General features: G+C 45.4%; 1 long non-coding RNA gene across 2 annotated transcripts; it reads left to right on the forward strand.

Moving 5' to 3' along the window:
- The first annotated feature begins 571 nt into the window (after nucleotides 1-571).
- Nucleotides 572-5,150, forward strand: LOC119345501. 2 transcript variants are annotated; one of them, XR_005167060.1, is made up of 12 exons: nucleotides 572-756; nucleotides 850-1,613; nucleotides 1,696-1,848; nucleotides 1,939-2,193; nucleotides 2,306-2,681; nucleotides 2,783-2,860; nucleotides 3,062-3,307; nucleotides 3,423-3,618; nucleotides 3,746-3,838; nucleotides 3,928-4,184; nucleotides 4,284-4,359; nucleotides 4,464-5,150. It is a non-coding gene; the product is annotated as an uncharacterized LOC119345501 (long non-coding RNA). The 2 variants fall into 2 exon arrangements; XR_005167059.1 differs by having other exon boundaries at nucleotides 4,284-5,150.
- The last annotated feature ends 2,323 nt before the right edge of the window (nucleotides 5,151-7,473 follow it).

A 7,473-nucleotide genomic window follows, 5' to 3' on the forward strand; every position in this document is an offset into this window, starting at 1 on the left:
GCAGATGTCGGCTGCAGGCGGTGCTGGAGGATCTGTGCTTGATGCGGCGGCAAGCGGCGCTGGAGGATATGTGCTTGGTGCGGCGGTGGTTGGCCGGCGTCCGGCTACTGTCGCACTGGACCCCGCATCTATCAATCTGGTTGTTTCTGTGGGAAACATGGTCATTTGCATCGCCATCCTTGTACTGGTTGCAGCTTCAAGCATGATGCGTGTGTTTGATTAGCGATTAGGTGTGCTAATCTTAGCTGGGTATGGGTGCCCAGTAGAAGGCTTTATAATTAGCGGTAGCGGAGTTGCGTGTCAGGTCTATGTTTATGGCTTGGTCAGTTTTTGGGTGTGTGTTCGGGTTGGCTTGATCAGCTTTTGGTTGTATGTTCGGCTTGGACGGGCCAGTATTAATGAAATGTCAGTACTTAAGCTAATAAAATCAGTGTGGAAAAAAACAAATGGGTGATGAAGTAACTCCGATACGCATGTACAACACCTGGCTGGACACTGTCCCGGTGTCCATGCTACAATGCGGGGGTAAATGTGGTTGAATTCGCGTGTGTAGCATGGGACCGAGCGGACCGCGTCTCTTTGCTGAGCTACCTGTGATTCTCATCAATCACATTTTGCAGACGACAACGGTTGAAGCTGGCGCATCAGCAGGCGGCACCAAGAGAGACGCAGATCTGGTCTCACCAAGCGATCCTGGAGGAGCGGAGGGCGGAGTTCTTGGTGTGCTTGTTGGCGGGCTTGCTCTAAGCTCGACTGGTAAGTGTGGTTTGAATCTTGATACATTTTAGATCTAGCGAATGTCTGCATTTTGGAGGCGAGATTTAGTCTCCTTTTTTTTCGGGCACTTAGATGGATGAAGAGGACGAAAATCATGGACCCGAAGGTGGAAGGCAGATGGGAGGAGAAGATCCGTTCGATGGTGTTGAGTGGTCATCAGAAGCTTCAGAGGATCAGCCAGTGTTGACTTCACGGCTATCAGTCAAGCATGTTGTCGAGGTTATCCAAAAGTTTGACGATTACAAGAGGTGGCTTGTATCCGAGATTGGTTTTGAGGGGATGCTGAAACTGCCATTGTTGCAAAAGATAGATCTGAGGATGAGTGCGTGGGTTATGAGGAAGGTGGAGGTGAAATCGCGTGTAATTTCTATTGATAAAGACCGTTTGATTTTGTTCACAGCAGAGGATTTTCATAAAAAAATGGTGTTCCTTGTGGCAATCGGGCTATTCGTGGAAGGGATGGTGAAATCAGGTGTGCAGGAATAGAGTTTATTAAGCAGACAATTGGAATGAATGGATCAGCTGCTAATAATCTTAAGGTTGCAGAAGACTTCACAAACAGGGATATTTCAGAAGAGTCGAGCAAGCTTGAGAAGGATTGTTTTCAGATATCGTTTGTTATTTTTGTCATCGGCTACCTTTTGTCACCTGGCATGAAGCATGAGTACAAGATGATAGACTTTTAGGGTGCTGTGGCGAATCAAGAGTTGATATCACAATTCAATTGGTGTGAGTACGCTCTTCAGGATCTGATGGCAGCTGTGATGAAGTTGAAGGTGGAGTATAAGAACAAGGCGCAGATAGTTCACTTATTTGGATGCCATCTATTCTTCCAGGTATACTGCAAGATATGCTTTCCAAAAATCTAAGAATATGTTATTCTGCTGTCGTTGATCAATTTGTTTGTTGTATGAAAAGGTTTTCTTGCTGGACAACATTGATCCGGGGATTTTCAACATGGTGCATACTGTATTCCCTCGTATTCAGTGTTTTGATCAGAAAAGACTTAGGGAAATGATAGTGATGGCGCGTTGTGATCAGCGTGGTGTCGTAACTTATGTCCCTGGAGCGGTAAGGAGCTTGAATTTTCTATCTGTCTGTTGCATATTAAGTTTTTTTATCAGTATATGTTTCTGAGTAGAGAGAAATGTATGTTTACAGGTGCGTCCTACAGATTCGGTGTGTTATACGCGTGTAGTTCTGGGGAGCCCACCATGTGGAGTTGCTACATCAATTCCATCATCATCGAAGCGACCAGTTGTTGGGTCCTTCGAGACACCAAAACGTGAAGCAATGGTGGGCGGTGTAAGCGCCAACAAAAGCCCAGCAACTTCCCTGGGTGATCCTATGGAGAATCGGTTTGTTGGTCTGAGTGATTTCAGCAAGCATCTTCCTCAGATTTGCAAAGATGATTCGGTATGGGTGGTTCATGTATTTTTTCTGTTTGAAATATATATGGATATGTGTATGTGTGTGGGTTTTACATGTGTGACAATTATACAGACGTCTAATGATGTGTGTGGTACAGGTCTTGGAGGAGTTGAGCCTTATGCTGAAACAACACAATGTGAAGTGTACACTGAGTACGACATTGCTGCGTAACCAATTGCAGTCTGATATGTTTTGCTTTGCTGAGAAAATGGTTGCATTTGTGAAGGACCAATGTAGATGCTGTGCAAAAAAAGGGTTGTCCAAGTGTATTACAATTTGTGAAACTGGTATTGCTCAATGATGTCTTCTTTCAGATGTCAATTTATGTTGTGATAAAACAATAGAAGCTATGTTTTCTGTTTGCTGTGTGGCGAATGCTAGTTTTGTTGTATATATGTATATCAGAGCAGGTGGCGATCGTCGGAGAGGAGTGAGTGAAGTGGGACGCAGGCTCGAGATGTTTGATGATGAAGGTAGGAGCTAGTATTATGTATGTAGGCACAATTCATTTTTATGCCGGTGTTTGTGTCCTACATGTGCATGTGTAGTGAGAGTTGTTTTTCTCATTGGTCAGGTGCCAGCAATGCGAATGATGAGGCTAATGAGCAAAGAATAAAAAGGAGCCGAAATGTTATAAACGAAAGCAGAATGGGTGTGTTGGGAGCATATTTATTTCCTTAAAAAATATAGGTTGTGCAGACTACAGGATATTGGATACATATGTCATGGTAATGTTGTGGGTTACATTGTTAAAGATGAGGGTCCATCACACAATGTAGATGATGTTCCTGTGTACAACAATCCTGTAGTGGAGCATCAACCTATTGATTAGAAAAAAATTCTTATTGGACAGACTTGCGATATATGCACAAAATATCGTCGAGATGGTTCAATCCCTTCATGAAAATGAGTCACAGGAGGCAAATGTTGTTTATTTTAGTTCAACTGAAGCAAAGCTACCAAAGCGTAGGTATGTTGCATCTGCAAGTTTTTGCGGTGATCCATGGACACGGGGGTGTCTCCCGCAGCCGCCTCCAATAGCATTGACGAGCAAGTTCAATTCATGGATAGCTGGAGGGAATGATTTTGACCGGGACAGGTAAATTGTCCTAGTTTTTTGAAGATCATGCTTTCTTTTGTTGCATATGGTACCATCCTGAAATCAGTGTTTGCTTTTTCATGTCACTGTCATGACGATTTTCTTTTCCACATAGTGTATGGTTCCTGCACATGGTTCCGAGACTTGTGAGGGTAAATGCTGGATGTGTCCAGCAGCAGATGTTGGGGATGAATGCTCTTGATCATGAGGTCGTTACTCTTGTGTTGCGGAGGTTTTATCAGCTTGACACTGCCGTGGAAGGAGCAAGCCCTTAGATGTTGTGGAGGGAAGTTCTTGCGCCAGATTTCTCGGTGAGTATATGTGTTTATTTGGTTTTTTCCCTGTGGTATGGTTGATCTTTTTTTGGTTAATTAGAGTGATGTGTTTTCATGTTTGTATATGCCAATTTAGAATTCTGATTTTTTTTCCGCACAATAGACACATGTTCTTGCAGGGGAGAAAGTCCTGCATATCAAGGCTGTTCAGTGTCAGCTTGCAAACACGGTGCACGATATCACGGCTTGTAGGACGGTAAGGTGTTATGTTTTGCTGTAAGTTTGATGTGTCACATAAGACAGACATATGCGGTTTCTAATAAGTCCCAAAACCAAACCATGCAGTTTTTTGTCCTTGTTATTCTTGATCAAGGTTGGGCTGCATATATGTGGGACATGCTGAGGAAGGAGATTCATGTCCTTGATCCTATGTGCCGCGAAGTTGAAGGTGCGGAGCAACGCCATATGATGCATCAGGAGGCAGTATCGCAGATTCACAATGTATTGTTCTGCTACTTGAATGAGTTTTTTGCAAAGTGGCATTGCACATCTGAAAGATGGAGACGGAAGTTTCCGAGGATTACTGCTGATGTTTTCAACAGGTATTCGAATGGTGGACAATCGAGTTTCTATGTTGGGGTTCAGGGATCAAGGTGTTATATGTTGGTAGTTATTGATTTATTTTTTTGTTTTGTTAATAGGGAGGAGTCTAGAATTTGTATGACCCATGCAATCAGGCAGTATGATGGGGACAAGATGAAGTGGCCACTCACCAAGGTAAATCTATTTTCTGCTTTTTTGTCATTATTTGGAAAAATGTATTTGTTTTCTATGTTTCAGTAGTTAGATGCTCGACTGCTGGTTGACCGTGAGAAATGCAGAAAAATATTGCAATCTTTCGGAAGTTGGTTGCATTTGAGGTCTTCCGTTTATGTGATGACCATGGGAAGTTCATTGTGGAGAGTGTTCTGCGCGTCGCATTTGATGAACCTGAGGGGTGATGCATATGAAATGGATGTATGGTCCGGATGCTTTTTAGCAGCATGCGAGGGGGTCGACTAAGTTGACATGGGGAGTGAAGAAAATGTGAGGACTTGCTGAAATAATGTATCCATTTATGTATGGCAGTTATGATGCATGTCGTATTAAGTACTAAGATCGGAACTTTTTTATAATGCCTTGTTAGAATCGGGCACCTCAACAGATGCTTAAATGTTATGGGAAAATGGATTGAAATTGCAAGGCTAACACAATCGGAATGGTGATGGTTTATATTTGTGGTAGGAGTGGTTCCTTATTTCTCGTGGCCTCATTGTTAGTGTTGAAATGATTTTTTTCGAGATTATCCGGTGTGGGTACATATGGTGATGGAATTTCGAAGGTATAGTGTGAGCGTTGGTTGACAGTGGTAGCAAGAGTTGCATTAGGTGAGATGGAGGTGCATGGCGCCCCTCATCATTTTGATGATGGAAAATCATTTTTTGTTCGTAATTATTGTAGTGAGTGAGACAAATTAACTATTTCAGAAAGTGAGACAAATTTATTGGAAGTGAGTGTTAAATGCTTACGAAACAGGGGTATGAAACTCATTGAGACCAAAATTTGTATTGTTTGCACATATTCTTGAGGTGATAGAAAGTTTTCTTTGGTAGTGCATTGGAGTTCTTTTTTTGTTTGTCTCAGGTGGGTTTCCGTGGATTTTGACATGTTAGGAGAGGTCGGAGTAGACTGGATTTGATATGGGAGGAGTGTATTAGGAACAGTCCTGTAGGATTGTAGTATCGTCAATGAATTAGATATGGACAGGGGTGTGTGGAAGCTTGCTATCCAGGCGACAGAGCCTTGAGTTGGTCGTGTGGAAGCTTGCTATCCAGGCGACAGAGCCTTGAGTTGGTCGCGAGATCCTATGAGTTTCACATGTAGACTACCGCAATTTGTTTCGGGTCTAAAAGCTTTGTTGTTCTTTGTTGTTGTTAGGTGGGTTTAAGTGGAACGATGTGTATTTTGGTGTGTCTTTTTGCGCATTATCATAATGATGGCAATGTTTATCTTTGAATAAATGGTCAATTTTCGTTTGTTGAGGGTGGTTTGGATGATTGTTAGGGATGTGGCTTGTTTTGTTTGACATGAATTTATGTGTTCCTCTAGAAGTGTTGCATTAACCAAATAGTTGTTTTTCGTACGGGTTTGTACTACAGGGGAAGAAAAGCACTGGTGGTAATTCAATGGAAATGTGAAAAGGATTTGAATAATCATAAGCGAGTCAGCGGAAGCAACAATATCTGAGTACAGACATAAGTTAAACAAGTTGCCATAAGATGGCTAGCACAAACTTGGATACAGATCGAAAGAGGCGTAGGCCTCCTGCCTAGGATCCTCCTAAACTACTCCTGGTCGTCGGTGGCCTGAACGTAGTAGTAGGCAGCCTCGGTGTCGTAGGGGTCATCATCGACGGTGGCGTTTGGCTCCTGGGCTCCAATGTCTGGTTGCGGCAACCGAGAAGAAGAGGAAAAAGGGGGGGAAAGAGGGAGCAAAGCAACCGTGAGTACTCATCCAAAGTACTCGCAAGCAAGGATCTACACTACATATGCATGGGTATATGTGTAAAGAGGCAATATCAGTGGAATGAACTGCAGAATGCCAGAATAAGAGGGGGATAGCTAGTCCTATCGAAGACTACGCTTCTGGCAGCCTCCGTCTTGCAGCATATAGAAGAGAGTAGATTGAAGTCCTCCAAGTAGCATCGCATAGCATAATCCTACCCGGCATGTCGGTGTACAAAAGTAGGGGCTCTCCTTTTGACCCCTTTACTTGTGCACGGGCAGTCAGAGCCACGCGCCATGGCCGCACATAATAGGGCAAAAGAGGGAAGCCGAAAGGAAGCCGGAGGCTCGAGACAAATGAGGCAACACCAAGGACCAAGGCCATAGAGATCAGATGGACGAAGCAGGTTTCCCCGGCGAGACCCTTGCCGGGGCAGCCTCAGCAGCACCAGCAAGCCCCTTGCCGGGGCAGCTCGCCCACACCAGCGGAGCGAGCCACCCTCGAGCCCACGGTTTCCAACACCAACACCCACGTTGGGCCAAGGATCGGGAGGCACCTCCATGGTGGCATGCAGATCTTTGTGAAGACAAAAAATACTCAAGATCAGATGGGGATTGAGAGGCAGTAATCCTCATCAAGGTTCTCGCCAAAGAAACCCACAAGACGCCCGGAAAGATCCTTGCTGGGGACGCCAGCGCGCCACGGCAAGACCCTAGCCGGGCCACCCGACAAGACCCTTGCTAGAGGCGGCAGCAGGGCCGCTTCCAGGCCCGCACCAACTAAATCCCCGCCGCCGTTCACATGCAGCTACCAGCCCGACCAGTTGGGCAGGCACCTACGTGGCAACATGCGGCTTCCAGGCCAACTCAGCACACGCCTGCGTGGTGGCATGCAGATCTTCGTGGAGGCTCCACCACCGCGCCACCTCAACTTCTTGCCTGCCTACATGGCACCGCATGCATCGCTGACTAGGGCGCGTGTCGAAGCAAGGAAGAGCGGCGATGGATGGGACGGGCCTCGCCCCCGTCCCTGATAAAGTGAAGGGACACCTAAGCCACACATTTAATGTGTCTTGTCCTGTAATAACGAGCGATAAGCTCGTAGCACTGTAGGCTTTCCACCTCCTATGTGCCACTGTGGCAGCCCCTTTCGCCTATAAAAGGAGGCCCATGGCGTACGGGAAAAGGATTCGGCTCTTTCGAACCATGAAGCATCCATAGCTAGTTTGAGAGCTCAAGAACGCCGAATATATCCACCAAGCATGACTAGGGTTTTACGCATCCTCGCGGCCCGAACATGGGTAAACGATCCTTGTGCCAGTTACTAATCCTGCTCTCCTCACAACCC

This window comes from Triticum dicoccoides, unplaced genomic scaffold, assembly GCF_002162155.2.
Source record: "Triticum dicoccoides isolate Atlit2015 ecotype Zavitan unplaced genomic scaffold, WEW_v2.0 scaffold24414, whole genome shotgun sequence".
Taxonomy (NCBI): domain Eukaryota; kingdom Viridiplantae; phylum Streptophyta; class Magnoliopsida; order Poales; family Poaceae; genus Triticum; species Triticum dicoccoides.